Source organism: Talpa occidentalis, unplaced genomic scaffold, assembly GCF_014898055.3.
Source record: "Talpa occidentalis isolate TD23 unplaced genomic scaffold, MPIMG_talOcc4v2.1 talOcc4.15, whole genome shotgun sequence".
NCBI classification, from domain to species: Eukaryota; Metazoa; Chordata; class Mammalia; order Eulipotyphla; family Talpidae; genus Talpa; species Talpa occidentalis.
In genome coordinates this window covers 4,920,480-4,945,231 of record NW_023601543.1, presented here as the reverse complement: position 1 = coordinate 4,945,231, position 24,752 = coordinate 4,920,480, and the positions used below count along the sequence as shown (strand labels likewise).

At 39.3% G+C, this 24,752-nt stretch overlaps 1 protein-coding gene across 4 annotated transcripts in view; it reads left to right on the top strand.

The window, feature by feature from the left end:
* The window catches only part of LOC119245848 (RNA polymerase II elongation factor ELL2-like), a 147,720-nt gene that overhangs the window by 7,055 nt on the left and 115,913 nt on the right, over positions 1-24,752 (top strand). Inside the window, exon 1 of one of the 4 annotated variants that reach the window (XM_054695523.1) lies at positions 10,663-10,814. The exons of 2 other annotated variants lie outside the window; for them this stretch is intronic. The gene's annotated coding sequence lies outside the window, so the exon portion shown is untranslated. Of the gene's footprint in view, positions 1-10,662; positions 10,815-21,743; positions 21,764-24,752 lie in introns of those variants that run through there. One more of the 4 variants, XM_054695522.1, reaches the window with a different exon arrangement.

Genomic DNA, 24,752 nt, shown 5'->3' with positions numbered 1-24,752 from the left:
ACTGCCCAGTGCAGTAGGATGCGAATATAGTCTCTGCCCTCGTGGAGCTTATATTCAGGCCATGTAAGTGCCTTCTCCCCACCTAAATACAGAGTGTTGGTAGTGGTTTTTTTTTTTTTTTTTTTTGGTGGGACCCTCACTGGTGGCCGGGGATCGAGCTGGCGCTGGAGGGGCTGCGGGCAGCCTCGCAACCCAGCGCTCAACCGCTGCGCCACCAGGGGAGGCCCTTAGTGGTGTTTCTTAGCAGAAAATAAAGTCTCAGTGATAGACAAAGTGTTTATTAGATAATCAAAGTGAGGATTTGAACCTGGGAGGCAGTCCCATAGATTTTACTAGGTGAGAGTTATCCCAATAAACACAAGTTTGAATTTAGTTTGTATAGGTAGGAACAGAGAGCCATTGATATTAGGGCTATAAATCCTTGACAGGAGGGCATTCTAGTTCTAGGTTGTCCTGAACTAAAGATATGTTGATGCTAGAGAGGAAGGCATTGCAGGGTTTATTTTTTTTTTTCCTTGCTGATGAATGTGCTGCAGAGATGTAAAGCCTCGGTGCCCATTGTTATAGCTTCTTTATCTAAAAAGATGGACTTTAACTTCAGGCACACAGGATGGAGCCTGTGAAGATGGCTCTGCTCTCTGGCCTGCTGGGGGCAGGAGCAGGGTCCCCAGAAAATTTTGCAATATGTTTATGCCTTGTAATAATACCTCAGCCTACCTTGTTTACTTGACCTTTGTCTTAAAGGTATTTTTGTGTTAAGGTCATTATCATTACTGCTAGTATGTACATCAGCTGTTGCTTATGCCAGCATGGTGAGCGTTCCATAAGTGGTAAAAGGTGTAACAACTTCAAGCCGTCCTGAGTCAAGGTTAATAGAGGGAGGTAGAGAGTTACCATCCACATGGTGATTTTAGATTTTTGAGACAGGATGTGCTGTATTTGCTTCAGCTTGCTAGCACTGCTGAAATGTGTGGTTTGATTTTTACTGATGTACAGAGATTTCCTGATTTTATTTATTTTACATAATACCTGGTTTTAGAGAATCAACAGAGTAGTTGCTAAGTAACCACAATGCTCTGCTGGCCCTAAGATTTTATCACAGGGATATAAAAGTATGCTGCTGTAGAAAACATTTCATTTAGATAAATACTCTTCCTGGTATGCCAACAGGATTCATTGTTTTTCTTCTAAGACTTGTCTACACAAGTGGAGAATTGGAGTGACCATTGCTTTCAAAGTAAAAGCAGAAATGTTGACATAAATTAGCCACTTGGCTGAACTTATTTATCAAATTCACCAATTAATTGCTGGAGTTTCTACTTCACTGCCTGGCTATACTCAGGGCAGCATTCAGGCTCCACAATAGCATATTGATATGGGAGTCTGATGCAAATTGGCTTGTTTCCATTTCTGAGATACATGTCAAGTGAAGGCACTTTGCATACACATTTGTTACAGGTGTATTTAGATGTACACCCAAGAGTGGTCTGACTTTATCTGTCTTGTTAGAATAATCTCCAAAAGCATGGTAATGGTATAATTCTTTGGGGTGGGGATGGATATCCATCTTTTCAGCTTCTGCATTATTGTAGCTCCAATTTTTGGACCCCACTATTGTAAGTGCAGGGGAAGAGAATTTACAGCTTGTGTCTTTAAGGAATGCACAATCCAGTGAGGAAAAAGCAAATACAGGGATAATTGCAGCGGTGAGATTACCACTGTAATAGAAGTTTTGTCCTGCTCTGAAAGCATAAGCAGGAAAGCCATCTTGTCTACGCGGTCAGGGAAGAGTCAGGGAAAGTTTCAGGGAGCATGGCGTATTGCAAATAAATGAGACTCGCGTAGAACTAAGCAAATTTGGACATATGGACAGGTTCTTATACCTCAATAAACATACATATTTTGGATAAAATAAAATAGATGTCAAAATTGTGTGTGTGTGTGTGTGTGTGTGTGAGAGAGAGAGAGAGAGAGAGAGAGAGAGAGAGAGAGTGCACATAGATCTCAAGGAAGTTACCAGAAATGAAAAGTGAAAGTCCAGGCAGAAGAGTGTGACTTGCTGTGCCATGGTGGCCTACAGGGATAGGGATTCTGTAACCAGGGTCAAAGAGTCCAGAGGGCTGAAAGTGAGGTCCCTGGGTGGACTAACCTACCCCTTAATATGGACCTAATATTTACAAAAAGACATACTCCGAAGTGCACCCGGGAGGATCTACATAAAAGAGGGTGCCCCAGGCAGTGAAGGGTGGAGCTGAGTGGGAATGAGAAGACAGAAGGAGACTTGAGAGAAGACAGCAGGCACGCATTGCAGAGAGACACATGCAGAACAAGGATGCACTTGCTTCCTGGCTTTGGACTCGCACCAGGGACTTGGGGCACATGGAAGGGGATATATGGAGTCGAAACTCGTAGAGACACATGGAAGAGATGTGGGTGAGAGACCGGTGGGGAGGCTGACAGTGGCAGCCTTTACCTTGATGTGTACTCTGATTTTGCTTCTTTCATCCCGTTTTTGCCTGGCCCCTTTTGCTCCTCTCGTGTGGTTCTGCACCAGAAGGTACCTTAGACTTGTGGCCAGTTTTTGAGCCTCAGTGACCCCACTTTTGGGCCAATCCTGTTTGGGCATTTACCCATGAGGGGATGGGTAACTTTGGGTGTTTTACTAGGAAGCTATTACCCTTTCTCCTCTCTCTCTGCACACTAATCCTATTAAAGTTCCTTTGCACTAAGAAAATGTTTTGTCTTTATGCAACGGATGACAGAAACTATTTAGAATGTGAAAGTTTTGGGGGTCCTGGAGTGCCCATCAATCTGCATGCTAATAAAACTAGAAATGACCCTAATGGCCATCAAGAATGGAATGCATTAACTGCAGTGTGGTCACACAGTGGGAGCTAGCACGGCAGTGACAACTGATGAAACTCAACTACATGCAACAACACAGAGGAATCTCAGAAACAGAATGTCACAACATGGAAAGTCAGACACAGAGCTGTACACACCGTATGAATCCATTTTTAGGTTAACTGAAAAATAGAGTCTTAAAGGTTGTTAGACAAAGACTTTATCAGATCATCGAAGTGAGGATTTGAACCTGGAAGCAGTCCCATAGATTTTACTCTGTGAAAATTGTTCTGCCAAACACAAGCTTGAATAATTTAGCTTATATAGGAAAAAACAGTGAGTCATTGACATTAAGAATGTGATTATTCTTGACAGGAGGGGCTTCTGGTTGCAAGTTGTCCTGATCTAAAGATATGCTGATGCTAGAGGAAGGTCATTCAGGATTTAATCTCTTCCTTTCTGAAGAATGCCTTCCAGAAATGCAAAAGCTGGGTGCCCACTCTTAAATCTTAGTACCTGAAAAGATTGACTTTATGTTCGGGCAGCAGGTTTCTGCTTACAAGATGGAACTTGTGACAATGGCTGTTTCCTTTGCCCATAGATCAAGGGCAGAGTCCCCAGAAAATTTTACATCATCTGTAAAATGTACATAAATGAAATTAAAAAAAATAATCTATGCCTTTAGGAGACAAAAAAGTAATTAACCTTTGTGATAGGAAGACTGATTAGAAGGTATCTATGTAATAGTCTATTCTGTTGTTGTTATTTGGGTGGTGATTACACAAGTCAAACTTTGTAAAATTTCTTCAAACTGTGTACTTATATCTCCTCTTCTATAGGTGTATTATACATCAATAAAATATTTTTAGAAGGGAACAGGAAAAAATTTACTTAGTGGCCCTGAAGCAACAACAACAACAACAAAAACCCTCAACTTAGGTCTGCTTGTTCACATCGTGCAGGAAAAAAAATAGGAAAATCACCCATAAGAAATCCCAGCTATGTGCCACATGTAGGCATGGGTTCTAGTCGTATGCTGCTTATATAGGTTAAATCCTACAAGCTTTCAAAATAAAGTGAAAGTGGGCCACGAACCATGAAAATCTGTATGGGAACCCCCTCAAAGGAAATACAAAACCACTCTATAATGGCATTTTTGCAGCCCTAAATATTTCTTTTGCAGCAAGGCACAAGAGTCAATGGGGAAAAACAAATAAAGCAACTCTAAACTGGTGATTGGTCACAAATAAATGAAATATAAACTACATGATAAAACCAGCCACCATGAGCTGCTACAGATTTAGCAAAGCAAGAAGTGTAGATAACAGAATGATCTGGAAAGATTATACATTAACTAGGTTTAAAATGTTGAAAATGATAAAAGAAGATCAGCCTATCTAAAATCATAATGAATGAACTAGGGAGTAATTATTTGAAAGAAAAAAAAAAGAACATCAACAAATAAAATGAAAAAATCAATACGAATACTGATAATTTGGTCCACTCAGTACTCAAATTGATTAATGACAATATACACAGCATTTCACTTAATAAATACAGAATACATTTTTTTTTTCAAGCACATACAGAGTATTTACCAAAAAATGACTTTGGACCGGGCTGAAAAGGAAGTGTAAACATTGAGGGGTTTATATCATGCAGGTGATATTTTGTGATGATATCAACATTAAATAAAAGAAAATAGCAACAAAGACCAACAGCACCACTTGCTCATGTTTTAAAATGAAAATTGTACTTTTTAATAACTTATGAGTCAATGAAAATACCTAACTTGGTGGTGATTAAGTGACAAGAAAAAATTTGACATTTCAAAAATGAAAGATGCAGCTAAATTCATAGACAGAAAAATGTAACCACTGTTATATATAAGAAGGCTGAGAAGTGATGTCCTGTATTCAACTCACAAATACGGAAGATAAAAGTAAAAGTTAAGAAAACAAAAGGAAGGGAACAAGACAAGTTATAGAAATTAATTAATTAAGAAAGAATGTTCTGGTTAGATCAGTAAAGGAACAAACTCAAAGGCCATTCTTCTGAAAATGCACAAAAGTCTGACAGTATTGCTCCAGGTAACAAATCATGGACTTGGCAAAAAGAAAAGAAAATATTGGGAAATGAAAAGGGGCTATGGTAATAAATAGTGTAGAAATTAAAAACCTGGTAAGAGAATATTCAAATCAGCAACCTATTTGAAAACTTAGATACAGTGAAATTTTACCAGAAAAATATTTTATTACATTGAAACTATGTATATGTCTATGTGCATACATATGTAGTTGATTATATAGAGAGCTGTGTTTTTTCTTTTGTGAAGCTAATTGTAAAAATCTTAATTTTTAAAATTGGCGATTTTCTCAGTTTGGATAGCTAACCATTATTCCATTTTCATGAAATTGTCATACTATGTCAAAGTAAACATGCTATATTTGAATGTTTTTTCTTCAAATGCAAGATTAAAATCCTTCTGGAGCTATTTTTAGCACATACCTTTCTGCTTGCAGGTATTACTTAATGGTTCTTTTTGTCTTTTTTTTTTTTTTTTTTTGCAACCTTAGCTAAGAATTCTGTTCTATCCAACAGCTCCCAGCATCACTCCCTTAACAAGAGCTTAAAAGAGCAAAGACCTATATTTCAAGGCTGTTAGAAAATAATTGATTTCTTAGGGCATGATCCTAATGCACCTGATAATATTCCAGGCTGGCATAGATTTAGACTTTTCCTTTGTCTTGCTAAAACTTATTGTATAATGCAAAAGTCATTTTATTGACCCACCTGATCCAATTAATCTATGAATTATATTTTTAACCTTACCACCTCATTGTAACTGTGGAAAGTATTTCAGTTTGACATTCCTCATCTTAACCTCTTGATATGAAAAAGCAGGATTTCTTAGCACTAGGTATTGCCATTAAATATATGAACCGGGAAGAACTGGCATGAGTAAGACTTAATCTAAATCAACCCTGAAAGAAAGAAACGTTGGAAATGAGAAAGAAACGTTGCATTCGATATCACATAGTTTATGAGGCAGGTATAAACACACGTCCATCTGCACACACTTGGACATGGGGACCTAGTGCATCGCATCTGAAGAAACAGATGGAAAGTTTGAGAATCCCTTGCCTTGATCAAATAGCTCTGGACGCTCACTTTGCAGTGCCGTTTTTCAGTTATTTTCTCCTTTACTGTACACTGAAGAATAATCTAAGTTGAGGACAGTTACTCTCCAGGAGTAAGAAATGTCACTCATGTTCTCTCTGTTTTTGTTCCTTACTTAATCACTATTTCTTAAATGCCTACTATGTGCCAGGCACTATGATTGAGCCCTTAGTGTGTAACTGGCTTTCTTTTGTCTTTCCTCCTTTTTGATAGCTACTCTGCCTTCTGTGTGTCTCTGGCCCCAAACCTTTGCTTTTTCTGCAACCAAGGAATCAACAAGTTCTACCAGGCAAACCACGGCTGATCTCAGGGCTTCTGCAAGGGCAGGTGACTCCTATTTTTGTGCAGAGAAATAAAGGCCTATTTTCTTAATGGAATGCTTCTCTGAACTGGGCCATCTATTTTTTTTTTTTAAGATTTATTTTATTTATACAAGAGCCAGGGTACAGGCCAGATTTGCGGGAGGGTGAGAGGACCCTCCAGAGACAGAGCGGGGAACAGAACAGGCAGACTGACAAAGTACACTGCTGAGGGGAGCAGCGGGCGAGACAGGAGAGGTCTGCTAGCCACGTGGGTTGCTCTGAGGCCAGCGGGGATCGAACCAGCACTGCAGAGGCTGCGGACAGCTTCACAGCGCTGCGCTCAACCACCTGCGCCACCAGGGAGGCCCTCGGCCATCTATTAATTTCATATGGAAAGGTAAGAGGAACCCTGAAAATGGGGGGAAAGAAACACCACCCACAAATTTAAATTTACGGTGGGAACTTATCTAAAATACCCTTGACACGTTTTTGTTAACTGTCTGGAATTTAGGGTCACTATTAATTGGATGGGGACATACATAGGCACTATTGTTTGGAATATGACTGCAAACTACAAACATTATTTTGCTACTCAGTGAAGGGTGACCCCGAGTTATGGCCCCTGGCCAGTCCATCATTATTATGGATGTCCAAACTCTGCATCTGTATTTCCTTGGAAGAACTTGACGATGGTTGACTTTGCATGACAGTCTGCCAAGCACTAATGAAAAGTTATGAAATGTTTCATAATGTCTCAAAACTTAGTTAGAAAGGAACTGCTTGAATTGCACTTGCTTCAAAATAACCAGTTGTCTAACCAATTAACAAGGTTTTTCGTTCAAAACCAAAAAAGATTCAGGTTCTGCATATATGCATCTCCCCAGCCACAAGCGCTGCTCATTCCCAAGATGGCAAGCACATGGTCCTGGATCCTTGTGCTGTAATGGTGTGTGGCAGTTTTCCCCTATTAAAATGCTGGAATTTGTTGCAGCATTTTTTGTCATAACAAAAACATTTGTCCATGTTCTTGAGAAAATGCAGTCAGGGCACAGGGAGGAGAGGCTGTGCATGAATACTAAGTGGTTGGTTTTTTTTTTGTTAACATTCTGACTTTTTAAAAAATAAATAAAGATATGTTTGGAAAAAATAGAAACATACAGCATTGAGTCTTTTTGAGATGGCCTGGCTCTAAATAATGTCTACATCCTCCTGTGAAGGTGGCAGTGTTCTGGGCCGACACAGCCATCTGTGTGATGCTCCGGGCCCAGCCTCCTCTGTTGTAAACTTGTTTACTTATTTGCCTTCTCCTCCTGCCTGCTACATGTTAATATGCAGGCTGAAACTTGGGTGGAAGTGGTGCAGATATTTAGGTCATTTAACTGCAGTAGTAAAATACAAATTAACAGGAAAATAGCTGACATCATTAGTATAAAACATTAACATCTGCAGGTTACACATGCCAGATGCATAATATCTGTTAATTATGGTTGTAATAGGAGACCACTGGGAGTGTGAATCAGAATTTATGTGAAGATTTTGCTACTTTCAGAAATACAGGACTCTCCTTGTACTATTTAACTTATAAAAAGTGAAGGAAAATTCTGTATGGTGGTAGGGATAAAGGTGAAGCAAACTTTTTTTTCAGAATGAATCCAATCAGTTCTTTCTTATTTCTTTTTCTCCCCAATGACATTCGATTAAATTTAATATTGTAAGGGGAGAAATCCAAAGTTCAAGTCCCTTGTTTAAAAAACACAGGGATCATTTGGTTAAAATAATGTACTTCTATGCTCGCTTGTGTAAGTTTTCACCATTACACATGGCATAATGATTCTTACCCCTTCCTACAGTTTTTGATGAACCTCAACACTTCACATATCTTTATTTAATTTATACTCCAGTTGTCATTTCATTTCAGTTTATGCTGTATTGAAATCTCTCTCAGAGGGCACAGATGAGGCTGATATATATTATAATAACTGTGCCCATTGGAAATATGTGTAGTCTGAGATGAGGGACTCACTGATTTAATAAGTTTAAAGGATAAGAAAAAATATACAGTAGAGGTTTTATAGGTGAAACTTGGGCGTTTGAGGGATATAAAAATCATTGCCATTACAAGTGACTGATGGCTTTCCCTGGATTTCACAGAAACAACTAGTTTTTCCCTGAGTCTCATCCTTGACAAAAGGAGATGGTGGATAACACTTAGAATCTTCCTTTGTGCTGATTTTTCCATGCAGTTGGTGATACATAACCAGAATCTCCAAATGCCCTTTAAACAGGCCTGGTACTGATTATCAGCTTTTCTCTATCTAGCAGATTTGCATTATTTGTCATGATTTCGGCATTACCTCTTCGAAGGTTACCCGTACTTAGAACAATTGATTGGATTCAAGTAAGACTTGTACCCTGGAGGACATTTTCCTGAATAATTTAATGGATACATGGAGGGAATGCATTGAAAAGAGAAAATACTGAAGGGGCTGCAAATAATGTATATAAACTATGAAAAATGGCCACATAAATGAACAAGGATTAGGAAAATGGGAAGCCAAAGATAAGTCACTATATAAATGTAAGTAAGACCTGAAAACCTGCACGATATAGTTATGAAGTCAGAGTGTGACATTCTAGAGGCAAGTTCATTTTTGCCCACAGACAAGCCATGTAATGTTAACGTCATTCTAATTTTTATTTTAAAATCCAGCCGCTGGGGTAGTAAAATATTACAGTGAGTCAATTCAGGGTGAACAATGGAGACAAAACACAGCAGAGTAGAGAGCAGGCAAAGGAAAACTGAGGTAAATATCGAGGTAGATGCTAGGATGACAAAGCTGTGGGGGAAAACGAGGAAGGCATGGGCAACGCAGGCGCACAATTCCTAGCAGACTGCTCCGAGAAAGTGACACTGGAAGCAAAGACTTGAGGAAGGAGCTCAAGAAGCTGCTGTCTCGGAGAATATCTCAGGCCTGAGGAATTCAAAGTGATGTTGTTCTAGGGCGATCTGAAGGAAAGCAAGAGGGGCAGGATGGCTGAAGGGGAGAGAGGGAGGGAGAGACTGATAGGACCTGCAGAGGGACTAGGAGGGAGATGGCCTCCGGCGTGTGAAACATCACAGTGACTTGCACTTTAGCCGAGCGGCAGGGAGCAATGCGAGGACTTTGAACCCTGGAGGGACAGGATGTGACTTACGTGGAAACAGTGTCACTGGCGGCTGTGATGAGGCTAGATTGAAGGGGGTCAGGGGAGGAGCAGGGAGACCAGGGAGAGGGGCGTTGGCTGCATCGCGGCTGAGAGAGGCAGAGGCTCGGACCACGATGGTCAGATTCTGCGCTTGCTCCCAGCCAAAAGGCCGAGAAGCGATCGATGGTCAGGTTCTGAATATGCTTGGAAGGCAGAGGTGACAGGAGCTGGTGACACAGGCCCTGAGAGTTCTCATGCGCGGCTCTAACACTTGGGGCCTGGGCGCCCAGCAGGATCGGTGTAACGCAGGAATGAAGACGGCAGCTTCTTTAGCCAGACAACCTGCGTTTGTAACTTTGCTCGGCAGTTTCTCTGTGAACCTTGGGACACATTGCTTCATGCCGCGGTACCTCATTTTCCTCATTTGTTAAATGGGGCTAATCATAGCTACCTGGTAAAGTTTAGTTGTGAGAAGGATCCAGTGAGTTAAGATATATACAACACCAGACACACCTGTTACGGTTTTGTTTGTTTCTCTTGTTACTGAAGCAAAGAAGCCTGCACAATGGACAGATGTGGTAGAACACACGCCACAGGGAACATTTTATTAGGAACCATGCTACTCCCCTCCCCTCCCCTCCCCTCTAGAACTCCCAGTAACTATGAGAATTCAAGCCCCTGTAATGACGTCCATTTGCTTACAATAGCTAGCCTGGTTTTCTCTCCTTCTCTGAACCCTGACATGGAGATGTTTTGTTTTAGATGTCTACTAAACATCCAAGGAAGAAGTTGAGGATGGAGTTGAATATACGTATCTTGAGCTTAGCGTGAAGAAACGCTGGAGATTTAATCTGGGAGTTGTCTGTGTGTTAGTGTAGGGTAAGGGAAAATGTCTGGCTTTTCTGCCCTCCCACCACCAGGAGAGATGATGGATCCTGGCGGTCCTGAATGCATGCCTGATGGCGGGCACCTGGAGTAGGGTGTGGGCAGAGGTAGATGGGATTCACCTGGGCTGAGACTGGGCTTTTAAGGGTGGCGTCACGGGGACGCCAGGAGAAGCCGAAACAGAAGCAGAGAGAGAAGTAGCAGAAGCCGAGAGAGAAGGCCGGAGGGCCCAGATAGAGTGAAGGCTTGCTGGGGGCTGGGAGAACCGCCAGCCTCCCGACCCCCTAGCACCCCTGCCTGCCGTGTGCCTGGTAAATCTAGATAGAAGACCTGCAAAAACCACTGAGGACTCTGACTCCTCCTTGACCCGGTCTGTTGGATCAGAAAACCTGCACCGTGCCCATCCCTGCCCCTACAGTAAGTGGACTTAAAGTTACAGAATGATGCGATGGCCAAGGTTGTTGAGATTAGGCAGAGAACAGTTTAAGGATAGAGTCCTTAGGTTTTCTATCATTTAGAGGTAACATTCTGGAAGCCACGTGAATGAAAAAATGCTTCACAATAAAGGAATAATTAACTTTTCAGCTGCAGGAAAATGTAGATAAGGCTGAGAATTGACTATTGAATTTAGCTTTGTGCAAATTATTGGTGAGTTTATCAAAAGAAATCTGAGGGAGTGGATGTGGGATGGCAAGTAGGAAAAATCGCGATTGGTTAGAAATAGATACAATGGCCTGGAAGCAGAAAGTCTTGCAGAAGTGACGGGGATTGACCCAGGGTCACTAGGTGACTCTGCACATGATGCGTCGTGGGTTGTACAGGCTTGTGACTCAAGGGTCAAAGCTGCAAGGATTGGGGCGGGTGGAAGGAAGAATGGTAGGGATGCAGCGATGAGGTGGCAGAGATCCGCCTTGCCTGTCAGCCTAATAGTGTGGTGTGATGGACAAATTAGACACGACTTGAGGGAAAGAAACTGCAGCCTCAGAGGGATTTCTGATTTCCTTGGGAACAAAAACTGAAGGTGAACATTCAGTGGCTATTACTATCATTGGTCTATAAACAAGTAGCGAGATAAGAATTTCTAAATGTATACAATTATATATATATAATATATATAAGAAGTTCATATGTAAAAATCAGTATTCCAGTTCAGTGAAGTAATATGGATTATTTATGAAATGGTACTGACAGAATTAGTCTTTAGGAAGAAAATAAAAATGTACTCCTATCCTGTACCAAATACAAAAGAGAAGACTCGATCCAAGTGGATTTAGACCTTACTGTTAAATATTAAAATGATAGAAACTGCAAGAATATTTAGGGGTTATTATTAGTATAATCTGGAGATAAAGAAAACCTTAAATAAGATTATAACTCAAAAGCTATGAGTGAAAAAGTGGACATATTTGTTATGCAAATGTTATGGAAAATTGTATTTAAAGCAAGTTGACAATAAACTAGCACAACAGGACTGCCACACAGAGTTCAGAAACAGCAGTTATAGCTGTAATATATAAAGAGGTCTTAAAAAAGAGAGAATCCAGCAGAAAAATGGGGCAACGAAATAAATACGTAGTTTACCAAAGAGGAGCACCAAATGGCCGAAAATGAATTCAACAGCGTTCAAGCTCATTAGTCATCAAAATGCAAATAAAGTAACAGTGAAATATCTCCACTATCAGACTGGCAAAAATGTAAACACTAGCACGTACTGATTGTGGACCCTAGCGATAAGCGAACCCTCAGACATTGTTATTAAACTGTGGGCTGTTATGCTCTTTTGAGAAAGAAATTCATATTCATTTTAAAATGATTATATGATCTTTGACTTAATTCTACCCCTGGCGCATCTACCCCAGTTTATATGGATGCGTATATATGTGTCTGTTTAGAAAACAAAGTGAATCCCCTGCAATAAATCAATGCTCAAGTAAATTGCATGTCATCCACACTGGAGCATTATGATGCCATCAAAAAGAACAAGTTAGAGCAGGACTTAGTGATAAATTGGGGAGATTCCATGATTTATTTTGAAAAGAGACCATTAAAAAGCATATAAAATCACGTTTTATAAAATGGGGATTTAAAACTCTGTATGATTATGCAAAGATGAAATTACAAATGATTACATGGACCTGGAGAAAATTACAGGATGACATGCATGTGCTGGCTTTCAGCCCAGGTTGCTAGTGGTGGAAGAGAACATGGAGCCAAACAAAGCAGTAAAAGAAAATGATACTGGATGGAAAGCATGAAGCAGCAAGACACCAAAGAATGTATTAATAAAAGAAGAAAAGGAATCGTAAATGGGACATGGATCCTTTACTATACATTTCCTGGCATAACATTTGCAAAGGCATCCTGAGCATACATTGCATTATAGTCATTAACGGCCAATGACTTATTTTTTCCAATATCCACAAGATGTTCTCCTTTTAAGAGAAGAATCCTCATAATGTCTTTTCTGGCCACAGGTGGCAGAATTCTGTCCCTTTCTCCAGTCAATGATTTTATCTTTCCTGCTAAAGGTTATTTAGGATCTTGTCTTAAATCCCTTCAGAGGAAAAGAGAATTGTCAAACATAGAGACATTTCTGGTTTGCCTCACCTAATAGGAAATTTATATACTATTTAGTGTCACTGATGACAGATGCCATGTTTGAACTTTTCAGCCTCTGACATGAATCATAGTTTTGCCCTCTTGAATTATATAGAAAAATTACACTGTTGCAGGGATCAAGCCTGGCTATTTTGCTTTCAAAGACATTGGGATGTGTTTTCCTCTGTGTGTAATTTTCACCATGTGCATATATTTCACCATTCCTTATCAAGAAGTGTTAAGTATTATTCACCTGTTGTAACTGTTTTCAAGTTTCTTTCCCTTAGTTTACAGTATAATCTCTGAAACCTCCTTTTGCTAATTTAATATCCACATTACTATTTTACAACCCTGATGTACTCCAGGAAACATACACACGTATGTATGCACACACATTTACAATTTTGCTTTCCTTGTTGTTTTTTTCTTTACTAAAATCACAGTGTTGCCATTTTATAAAATATTTAGTTTGAGCATTCATTAATCTGGTAAAATACTTTTACATAATCCTTGACCTTTGAGCTATTCATGAGACATCTTTTTTTCCCATTTCAGAATCTTGTATTGTTGTTCTTGCCTTTAAGAGTCTTCTACAGAGCCAAGTCAATTCACATTATTTTTGGTCAATCCTATTGAGGTATCATTTATAGACTTGGGTAACCATCACCATAATCCAGACACACAATACCATCTTCAAATCAATCAATTAGCAAGGGAAAGCTATGAATGGCATACCATTTCAAGAAAGAAGTAAGACTATCATTATTTGCACATTACGTGATAATATGCATGCAAAATCCAAAAACTCCAATAGAAATTCTATTAGAAATAGCAAACAAATGCAGTCAATTGGCAGGATACAAAATTAAAAGATAAATCAACAACATTGCAACATAGGGAGAAAGTGGAAAACCAAATAATAATATCCAGTTAGAGAAAACTTAAGTCCACAAATACTCTGTTAAATGAGTGTCCTTGAGTAAATTTACAGGTATTTGCAGGATAGCAATTGAATCTATATTCCAGAATTATCATACAATTCTGACATTTAAAATACAGCCATACATTACCTTCTGGCTTGAAGTGAACAATTGCAATGGGGACCATTTGAAAGCTATTTATGAGAACTCTGAGTTCCTTATGCAATCATTTTTCTATAACCAGACTCCCAGAAAAAGTGAGATACTTTCTATAAAGGCACCTTGGTCATGATTTTTAACATACTGATTTTCTTTCATATGGAAAGTTTGCTAGATAGCCACTTTCCTTTCTACTATGTCTCTTTCTCACAAAGGAGCCCATCATCATTTGCATATATGGTAACTGTGTGAATGAATGGATTGAGAATATATGAATAATATATTTAAGGCTCTGAGTACACTTCTGGATATACTTCAATTTCAATGGTACAAAAATATTTATCTTCATGCATACATGGCTAATTGTGTACACCAGTCATTAGATACAGTGAGGTATTAGATTAAGAACATGAGTCTCCTATTCTTTCCATATTCCTTCAATCAAATATATAAGTGGCTTCTCTGTTAAGATGAGTGAAAAAGAAATCAAGCAACTCCTAGGTGATTCTTTGCAAGTCACTCACCACCAGCCCCAGTAACTACTTCTCTGCTTTCTCTCAATTTCTCTCAATTTAATTCTTCTTATGAAAAAGAATTTCATAGGAATGGAATCATAGAGTACTCTCTTTTTTCTGGTTTACTTTATTCATGCATTTTTTTTTTTTTGAAATTCAGTTTGTTGCAGGTATCAGCAGTTCTTTTCTTTTTGTATTTGAGTAGTGTGCAGTTGCATGGAATCACCACAATTGACTCATGTACTGATAGGCGAACATTTCATTTGTTCCCACTCTTAGGTTATTTTGAATAAAACTGCTGTGGGCATTCATGTCTTTGGACATATATGTTCGTTTCTCTTGGAGAAATATCTAAGGGTGAAATTATTGACCTATATGTATGGTATGTTTATTTCTATATGAAACTGTCAAACTGTTTCCCATTACCACAATATGTAAGAATGCCAGTTGCTCCACATTCTCATCAACATTTAGAATTGTCAGTCTTTTCGAATTTGAGCTATTAGAGCAAGTATGTAGAAGTATCTCATTATTGTCTTTCTCTCATGGCTAGGGATGTTGAATATCTTTTTATGTACTTATTGATCAGCCTTATATCTCTTTTGAGGTAGCCATGCAAATAGTTTGCCTATTTTTTAATGGGTTGTTTGTTTTAGTGAACTATAGAGGTTTTTTATGTATGGTAGATACTAATTCTTTTTCAGAAAGATGCATTGCAGCTATTTTCTCCCAGTGTGTGGTTTGCCTTTTCACTCTTTTTTTTTTTAATAAATTTTATTTTTATATTCTCCATACAATTGCAACCCCCTTATTTTGACCCCAATCCCTCCCCTCCCCAACCCCACCCCCCACAGAGTGTCTCTGGTTCATAGTTGTTTGTTGATTTTGATTTTCACTTTCTTATAGTTATTCATTTTCCTGGTCCCTTATTTAAGTTTTCTAGATTCCTGCTATGAGTGAGACCATCCGGTATTTTTCTTTTTCTTTCTGGCTTATTTCGCTGAGCATGATCCCTTCCAGCGCCATCCATGTTGCTGCAAATTGCATGTGTTTATCTTTTTTGAATGCTGAGTGCCTTTTCACTCTTAACAGAGTCTTTCCAATATCAGAAGACTGCAATGTTGATAAAGTCCAATCTGTCCATTTCCCCCCTTTGATCTGTGCTTTTTATGTTCTAAGAAAGATGCTTAGCCAAGGTTGTGAAGATCCTCTTTAAAGAATTCTTTAAGAAACTTTTATTTTGACTTCTACTTTTAGTTATATCACAGATGTCTATTATTTGTGCATATTTTTTGTGGAATTACCTTGACACCCTTGTCAAAAATTCATATGTGTTTACTTCTGGAATCTCTAGTCTGCTTTGTTGCCTTAGTATCTCTGTCTTTCATTGATATCATACTATCTTGATTAACGATACTTTAGAGTACGTCTTGAAATCAGATAGTGTAAGTCTTCCGAATTAGTTCTATTTCAAAATTAGTTTGGCTATTTTGGTGCTTTATGGCTCAGTACGAATTGCAGAATTGGCTTATTGATTAATGAAATATTTCTTGCATTTTGAATGAGATTATATTGAGAGACAACTTCAGAGTCAATTTGTATCTTAACATTGAAATCTTCTGATCCGTGGCTATGGTGTATCTTTATTTGTTTAAAAAAAATCTCATCAATGTTTGATAGTTTTCATGATACCATTATCAAATATATTTTGTTGTATTTTCTGTTTTTTGTTGTCACTGCAAATGTTAGTTCATACATTTTGTTTTCCATCTGTACCTTCTTTGTATAAAGAAATAGTTAATTTTTTCTATTAACTTTGCAAACTTAAGTTTTGCTGTATTTCCTTACATTTCTGGTAGTTATTTTGTAGATTCCTTATAATCTTCTACATAGGAAGTAATAGTATCTATGAGTAAAACCAGTTTTACTTCATCCTTTCCAATCACCATGCCTTGTATTTACTTTTCTTTCCTTATTTCACTGCATAGGACCTCTAGTACAATTTGAAAATTTTCTGGAGGACTTTTTTAGTGATGTTGGTTAATTCAGCCCTGTTGAAACATGTAGGAACTTAGCTATGGAGTCCTTCTGCTATGGATAACCTCTCAATTAGTAAGTTGATGGTTTACCTCACCAATAATCAGAAATTAAAACAACTAGTTATTGTTTTACATCTATGAGATTTGCAAAAACCAAATAATATCAATGTTGGTAAGGATATGAGCAAAACGATGTCTCATTAACTGTCGGTAAACTGTGGTATCACCATTCTGGAGAAAAATCTGGCTTTCATTGTGAAATTAATCAACATTTGTCCCCTTTAGCTATATGTCTTCTGGGTATTTCCTTCAGAGGAACTTACCCAATTACAAATTTGTACATGGCTGCGGGGAGTTGTAGACTAGATGTCATCACTGTGGGAGAAAGTATACATAATGGAGTGGGTGTGCAGCTTAAAATGCTCTGCAGTATTTAGAAGTAAGGAAGTGGGTTTACACATGGTGGCATGGATAAATCCTGACAATTTATCATTGAGTGAAATAAAAAGAAATAAAAGGCATTCTATAGTATAAAGCAATGTATGCAAATTAAAGGTACCACACGCCCCACAATATTAGACCTTTAGGAAGGATGCATACATATCTGAGAGGAAAGGCAGTAGGTATCAGGGATAAGTAGGCATGCTAGAGGAAAAATAAAAATAAAATAACACAGGGGCCTGGAACTTACCATATTGATGAAAGTATTCTGTGAACTGAGGAATATAGTTAGTTCTCATCTTTAGTCCTGAGTTTAAAGCAATGTAAAGAAAAACTTCAATTCTTGTGAAATATCAAATGGAAAATAGGCTGTACATCGGGTTGATTTTTATTTTTTTAAAGCTTTCTACAGATGCATCTAAAAATTGCTGTGAGGAAAACCACAAATACGTCAACAGTGGTTATCATGAGAAGAAAAAATGTCTTTCAGTTTTTAGTTTTGCCATTATACCTTTCTCAGTTTTCCAAATTCTTCATCATAAGAACGTATAACTTTGATAATGAAGAGTATTGTTATTTTGCAAAACCATATAAATAGGAAAATTATACTTAATGAATATATATGCAAATTTGCACAATTACCATTTTTCCGTTGAGGTAAATAACACCTCTGTTCTGGGTCACAGAACAGCAATACTCAGAAACACAGTTTGAGAGCATACCTGCCCTCCACCTGGTTGAGTTAACTGCTCTGTTATTGACAGCAGTTTCTTTGCTTCCTGAGAAAGCACTGCTTCCCCACCAGTGCTTTGTGCTTTGAGGATGGCCATTGCTCTGATGGGTGTGGGCTCTTTTTTCAGACCTAGACTATCATGGTAATATTTACAAACAGCCCAAGTTAAAGTAATATGTTCTAAAGTGGAGTAAAGCTAAATTACTAAGGTCAAAAACCATTAAGAAATAATTGAAAATATAAGCGCGCTAAGGGGAGAAGCTGAAACCCAAATAATGGACTGTGGCAAGCATGAGAAAAAGCTGCTAGTGTTACAGAAGAAGCAGGAGTAGCCTCCAGAGTAGCAGAATAACACCACGTAGAGAAGAAGAAAAACACCATCAAACACTAATAGCGGCAGTGACATGGGAGTGATAAGAAAATGTGGTCTTAATTGCATGAAAGGGTTCACTGAGGGAAGGTTGGAGAACAGCAGCCTGACCTTTCAGGGCTGGCACAGTTCTCCAGCTCCCCGCTTTGCCAGGGTTTATCTGGACAGTGTGTGGCAATTTCCTGGTAGTAACTGAGGGAGCCATGGTGGTCTCTGCATTTCCCTAAAAGCCTACACAAGAGAATTATGAATAATTCAATGAACAATTATCACTATTTTTAAACTAAAATTTTAAATATTAAAGGGACTGTTTTATAACTGGTATGGATGTCTTTAGGTTTTCTAGCATTTGAACCCGGTGTGTTCTCACCTCTGTAAGTCTAACACGAACTGCATGTTCATCAATTCTAAATGAAAAAGCTCCTGGGCCTCCCTGGTGGCCTAGGGGTTGAGTCTCAGTGCTATCACACGATGGGTTGAGTTCGATCCCCGGCTAGAGAGGTGACACACATGGTGCAGCAGACCTCTCCTGTCACACCCGCTGCTCCCCTCAGCAGTGTGTTTCAGTCAGTCTGCCTGCACTGCTCCTCACTCTGTCTCTGGTGAGTCCTCGCACCTCCTGCACCTCTGACCTGCCCCCCAGTTCTTCTATGCAAAAATAAATAAATCTTTAAACTAAGACAAAAACAGCTCCTGTGCAGTTGAAGAGCCTCTGTTTGGGCAGTTTGGAACTATTGAATTCCTTTGCTAGCAGGCCCTTCCCTGCCTACTTATTGCCTCTTTTCTTTTTTTCTGAGAGTGGGATCCTGGACCATGACTGTATCAGTCATGAAAATCCTCCACTTTCATGGCAAGAAAAGGAGGGTTGATCTAAATTTCTCAAACTCAAAGGCACTGATTGGTTTCTTGTAAGGGCAGGCGGAGACGCTGTGCCTTGTTCAAAGGTCTAGGGAACTTGGATTCTTTTCACTTCAGTAACCGAACTGACTTTCGCTTGCATTTTGAAAGCAAAGCACAAGACTGGCTCTGCACAGAGATGTTTGTGAAGACAGTCAGCAATCCATTTAGCCCCCAATGAGGCTGGCAAAGTGAACAGGGCAACGCTGCAGTTAAAGAACAGGGAAGGAATTTGAGGGTGTGCGGGATGTGAAGAGCTTGGGAGGGGGGAGATTGGAGACTTTGCAGTTCCAGGTCCACGGAGGCGCTGGACAGTCCAGGTGACATGAGTTAAGGGGCAGCAATCAGCAGATGCTTGTTTTTGGTGGAACTAGCAACACAGAGAATATCATTAGGAATGTAACACAGTCAACTTTCCAAGGTCCCAGAAATGCAGGTGGAGTCAGTGAACAGTTAGTCATAGGAAGGGGTGGAGGGAAGAGAGGACAAACAGTGGTTAGAGTATAATTCTACTTATCCCTAATTTTTAGTCTAGGGAAGTGTTTTCATTGCAAAATGGAGGTTAAAAGGGCATCTTGACTCTTCCTTGCCTTCTTCCTCACCTAATCATGAAGTTGTTGAGACTAAGAGGGGCCTATGACCAGCTCCCTTCAAAGCTAGAGGCCTTGGCACCATGCCCCTGTTGTCTATCTCCTGTTTTTATTCAGCCGTGGCTGTAGCCTTGATTAGCTGTACTCTACACGGCTAATCTACCAATCTTTCTCTTCTACCAAGATTGGAAACTCAGGTGTGAGCTGATGGCTTTAAATCACAGATCCCAAAGACTCTAGTAACCTCTCTGGCACTGAAAGGGAAGATATAAACTTGCCTTATGACACTGAAAAAGAGGAGACGATGTAGAACAGTTCCTTCTTTAACTCGTGCATCTGTGGATTCATTCAGCAAACATTTATTGAACATGTACTATGTGTCAGACACCACACTAACAGCCAGGACTCAAATAATGAACAAGTTAGAAACAAAATACAGACATGAAAGTAGATCATAAGCCTTTGACTAGAATTCTGGAATATATCAAGCGTGAACTTTTCTGATTTATCATCTTCATTGTGCTCAGATACATATTGCCACATTGTAGCTCTGCCATTAAGGTCCAGGACAAGGAAATTAATTGTAAGAGGTTTTGTTTGCCTTGTTGGGTTATCCTGACTTTCAGTTACTGGTGAAATGACTCATGTACCTTTAATTCATTTAATAAATATTTATTATGTATTCGCTATGTGATAGGGACTATCCCAAATTCATTCAATTCCTGCAACAAGTGTTTACTGAGTGTCTACTACTCTGTTCAGCACTGGAATAGCTGTGCACCCATTTCTCCAACACATATGTCTGGAAGAACTACGGTGTGTCAACCATTGTTCATAATGCAGTTGACCACGCAGGCCAAAAAACACTGCCATAATGGATTTTAAATCCTAGATAGGAAAATAGAAAGAAATTAAGCCATGAAACAAATGCATGTATGATTTCTACTTACGATAGCTACAAAGGAGCCACAGCAGTGTGATACATAAGATGAGAGGCAGAGGTAATTGCATAGTGAGGCTCGAAGATATGAAGATTCCAGTCATGTGAGAGGCTGGAAAAGAGTGTGTGTAGGCCCTGAAGCATGACAGAAATCAGCATGATGGAGGGATTGAAATGAAATACAGAAGTTGAGAGTGGAGGTGATGAAAGGAAGTAGACACTCCTTAGCTAATATTAGAGCAAAGAGGTTTGTAGACATGGTTTTGCAAAGTTAGGTCCTTACCAACAGCACTCTCACCCGCCTGTTTTTGGTCTTTGTAGTAGGAGGTGAAGGCAGTGGGACAGAGGAGTTAGGAGAATGTGCACTGAACCTGGCAGCCTGGGTTTAAATTTTGACCATCACTTTGTGAACCCTTTGACGTTAGGCAAGTTACTTCCACACTCAAGGCCTCATCGCGCTTTCCCGGCAGAGTTGCCATGAGGATCAAATGAGTCAGTGTATACCAGGTGGTTAGAATAACACCTAGCATGGAGTAGGCACGTGTGTGTGTGTGTGTGGGTGGGTGGGTGGGTGCATGTAAGGAGTTTGTGCAGATAAAGTCCCATGGACTTTTTGAGGGAACTTTATGGATGTGGACGCACATGTCTCCAGCAGAAAGGAGAGCAGGCGCGGCATGTTTTTCTGCTGTGGAGTAAGAGACAAGTGATGTAGCAGACAAGGACTGGGCACACCAGGCGTAAACAAAGTCATTGTGTCGCGAGCTCATTCACCTGGGTCTCTTTGGGTGAGGTGGAAGCTTCCTTCTCCCTCAGTCCGGATCAATTGGCAGGTAGTTTGAGGGAGGGGAAACCAACATATCGACGTTCCTGTTGGCGCAGCTGATTCCAGAACAGACACTGAGGTCTGTGTTGGGCCTCCTCCTCCTTCCTCCTCTAGTTTCATCTCCCCCCTCACCCCATGACAGACCTTGTAGCTGCTGGAGGACAAGTGCACGCCTCCCCCACAAAGGGGCAGAACTAGCCCCAGATAGCGCACTAACCGGGCGGAGCCTGCCAGGGTGCGGGGAACAACAGGCACTGCCCGGAGACAGCGGCCTCAGGAAGGGGCCAGCAAGACAGTGGAGGCTGCTGCACAGCGAACCGTTTCCCGGTGTCCCAGAGCAGGTAAGTCACTTCTCCAACTAGTGTAAGTGAGGGGGAGGCTGGAGGCAGGGCCAAGTTTCTCAAGCCCTCTTGAGAGCAGGATTTTGGAGGGGGAAATGCGATCTTCCCCAGCGCAGGGTGGCTTTGACGATGCACAGCCCTTCTGTTCAAGCAGGTCCAGGTAGACAAGTTCGCTCAAAAGGCCGATCTTGTAAGAAAAAGGATCCAGCAAAGACTCCATGTTAAAAACAGTCTAATGACATGCGCTTTAATACACAATACAGCTCACCCACTTCAAGTACATGTTCAATGTGTTTTTCAAGTCAATTTGCACAGTTGTGTGACCATCATCACCACAATCTAATCTAGAACATTCTAATCGCCCCAGGAAGAAACCCATATCCATTCGCCGTCACCCTTCATTCCCCACTCCCTAGCCCTGACAAAAACAAACGTTAATCTATTTTCTGTCTTTATGGGAGTCTCTATTCTGGACATTGAAAGTAAAAATCAAAACATATAAAACTGGCCTTTTCTGCCTGGCTTCTTTTACTTCATGTTCACCAGGTTTATCCATGGTGTAACTACTATATTCATTCCTTTTTATTCTAAAGGAGCATTCCCTTGTATGGATATACCACCATCCATTGTGGTAGTCATCCGGTTGACAGATACTTGAAATGTTCCCACTTCTTGGTCATTTTGAATAATCCTACTATGGATATTCATAAATACATGTCTTTGTATAGATATTTATCGTGGCTTTTCATTTATCTTGGGTAAATGCTTAGCAGTGGAGTTGGCTGACTGTGTGATGTTTATGTTTAACATTTTTAAAAAGTGATGAACTGCATTCCAAAGTGATTGCACCATTTTACATTCCCACCAGCTTCGATTTCTGCACCTCCCCACTAAAAGGGCATGAAAGGACAGGAATGAAGAGGACTTTAAAATATATTTATTATTAAGGTCATTCCAGTGGGCATGAAGTGGTATCCCATAAGATTTTGATTTGTATTTCCCTAAAGACTGTTATGTTGAGCATCTTTTCATGTTTTTATTGGCCACTTGTGTAGTAAGAGCCTTCGCCTATATTTTAATTGGGCTATTTTTCTTTTTATTGTTACTGGAAAGAGATCTGTGCATATTCTGGACACCAAATACTTATCTCATATATGGTTTGCAAATATTTTCTCCCAGACTGGGATCTGTGATTTGTCTTCATTCTCTTAATGATGCCTTTTGAAAAGCAAAGTTATAAATTTTTGGTGGAGTTTTTTCATTCTCTTAAAAGTTTCTTTACAAGACTCAAAAAATTTATCAAGAAAAAAAACCTTAAGGATTGTGGCTTTGGTGTTGTATGTAAGAACTTTTTGCCTAACCCAAGGTAATGAGGTCTTTCTCCTATGTTCTCTTTGAAGAGTTTTATAGTTTTAACACCTCCAATTAGCTCTGTGCTGGATTTTGAATTAACATGTATGTAAGTTGAGAGATAAAGGTCCAGACTCATTCTTTTGCATGTGGAATTCCAGTTCTTCCAGCACTACTTGTTGAAGAGATGATTCTTTCCCCTATTGAATGGCTTTGGTACCCTTGTTGAAAATCAACTGATCATAGCTACATGTGTTTATTTCTGGATTCTTAATTCTTTTCTATTATTCTATGTATCTAAACCTCAGGTCAGCACCACATAGTCTTGATTACCATGAGTTTGTAGTCAATTTTGAGAATTGGAAATATAAATCTTGTGTTTAAGAGTCCCCTTTTTAATGGAAGGGTTCCATACACTTTGCTGACCACTTTGTGAGCAGTGTTGATTTTGAGCCTGCTTTATAGTGTTTTCTGATTCTTTACTAACATTAGAGTTTTGAGCTCTGGTATGCTCCTGAGCAGAATAAATATTGTGGGTGACATAGAAATCATTTAAAGGTAGAGATCATATAAAATGTATTAACACAGATTCCTGAAGACAGCCTTGAAGAAATCCTATGGTATAGCAAAAAAAAAAATGAAGATAAGCAATACACCATAATCATTTTTTATTGAGGCATAATTGACATGTAACATTATATTAGTTTCAGGTGTACAGCATAATAATTTGACATCAGCATACACAGCAAGATGATCACCACATTAAGTCCAGCTATATTCCATCATCATACAGTTATAAAATTTCAAATCTGTGACAACTTTCACATATGCACTGCAATATTATTAACTATAGTCACCAAAACCACAATCATTTTAAAAACTGATAACCTTTGTGAATATGTATAGATGGATCAGGACATGCAGGTTACTAGAGTTTTTTTAAATAAAAAAACTAAATAGTTTTTACTAGTATACACTCATATTTTTCTCCCCTAACATATTTTGCTCTGGGATATTGGAAATAAATGTCAAATCATATCCATTAAAGTCAGTAAAATAGATTGCATTTTGTATTGAAATGACATGTTTTAGATGAAGATGTCAATGGATTCTTTATACATTTTTTTTTTCAAATAATAATCCATTCCCATGTCTCTCCATTGTGGTGAACCATCTTGGGTGAGAGATTTTATTAGATGATGATAAAAGCCTAGCGTTTGCAGGGGAGGGGCAAAAGAGGATGAGAAGTGAACAATCAAAGACAGCGAAAATAGATAATTTTAAGTAGTTTCATTTGAAAAGAGGGTAAAGAAATGGGACAGGTGCTGAAAAGCGATGGGGGCAAGAAAGTGCTTGCTCTTTTAAGATGGAAACTCTTTTCTGCATACAGAGGGCTATTATCTGGTACATATAGTAAGTTCATAGAAACTATGACTTTAAGTGAAACTGTGATGAAACCAGGTCATCAAATGTTTCATTTAACACTAGTTGGGATTGCTTTTTTCTCATCAATATTATAATGAAACAATGTTGTAACATTATTCAAGAATCTGCCATATAGTCAAATATCGATGTTGCAGGATACTGGAATTAACTGCAAGAGAAAAGTCCTTGAGTAGGTAAGAGGGTATGAGATGCC